General features: G+C 42.7%; 1 non-coding gene across 1 annotated transcript; it reads right to left on the bottom strand.

Moving 5' to 3' along the window:
• Positions 1–361: 361 nt before the first annotated feature.
• On the bottom strand, positions 362–464 carry LOC123455411. The gene has a single exon (XR_006633898.1). It is a non-coding gene; the product is annotated as a U6 spliceosomal RNA (small nuclear RNA).
• Between the last annotated feature and the right edge of the window lie 319 nt (positions 465–783).

The following is a 783-nucleotide window of genomic DNA, read 5'->3' as shown; positions in this document are numbered from 1 at the left end:
GGTCTCCTCTAGCCCAGGCTGACCTGGAATTCACTATGTAGTTTCAGGGTGGCCTTGAATTCACATCAATCCTCTTACCTCTGGCTCCCAAGTGGTGGGATTAAAGGTGTGTACCACCACACCATTCTTTACTTAAAAAAAACTCTGTAAAAATGTATTTGCGTGTGTGCATATGTGTGTGCATATGTGTGTGCATATGTGTGCAGGTTCTCTTGCTGCTGCCAATCAATACCGACATGGCTTTACATGGATGACTGAGGATTTGAACATGGGCTAACAGGCTTTGCATGCAAACACCTTGAGCCACTGGGCCATCTCCCCAGACCTTCCATCTTTTATTATTATTTTTTCTTCTTTTTCAAAAAACATGGCATGCTTCGTGAATTTGCATGTCATCCTTGCACAGGGCTATGCTAAGCTCTGTATCTTTCCAATTTTAGTATATGTACTGCTGAAGCGACTGCCATCTTTTACTTTTTTTAATTTATTTTTGTTATTTATTTTTGAGAGCAACAGACAGAGAAAGAGGCAGACAGAGAGAGAGAGAGAGAGAATGGGCATGCTAGGGCCTCTAGTAACTGCAAATGAACTCCAGATATGTGTGCCCCCTTGTGCATCTGGCTAATGTGGGTCCTGGGGAATGGAGCCTCGAACCAGGGTCCTTAGGCTTCACAGGCAAGCACTTAACCACTAACCCATCTCTTCAGCCCGCCATCTTTTACTTTTAAATTGTGCAGATAGTCCAATTTAAAACAGATTTCTCAGAAATACAACATAATTGCA

Source organism: Jaculus jaculus, chromosome 16 (assembly GCF_020740685.1).
Source record: "Jaculus jaculus isolate mJacJac1 chromosome 16, mJacJac1.mat.Y.cur, whole genome shotgun sequence".
Taxonomy (NCBI): Eukaryota; Metazoa; Chordata; class Mammalia; order Rodentia; family Dipodidae; genus Jaculus; species Jaculus jaculus.
Note: the sequence above shows the minus strand (reverse complement) of the source record. Positions and strands in the feature narration are given on the sequence as shown.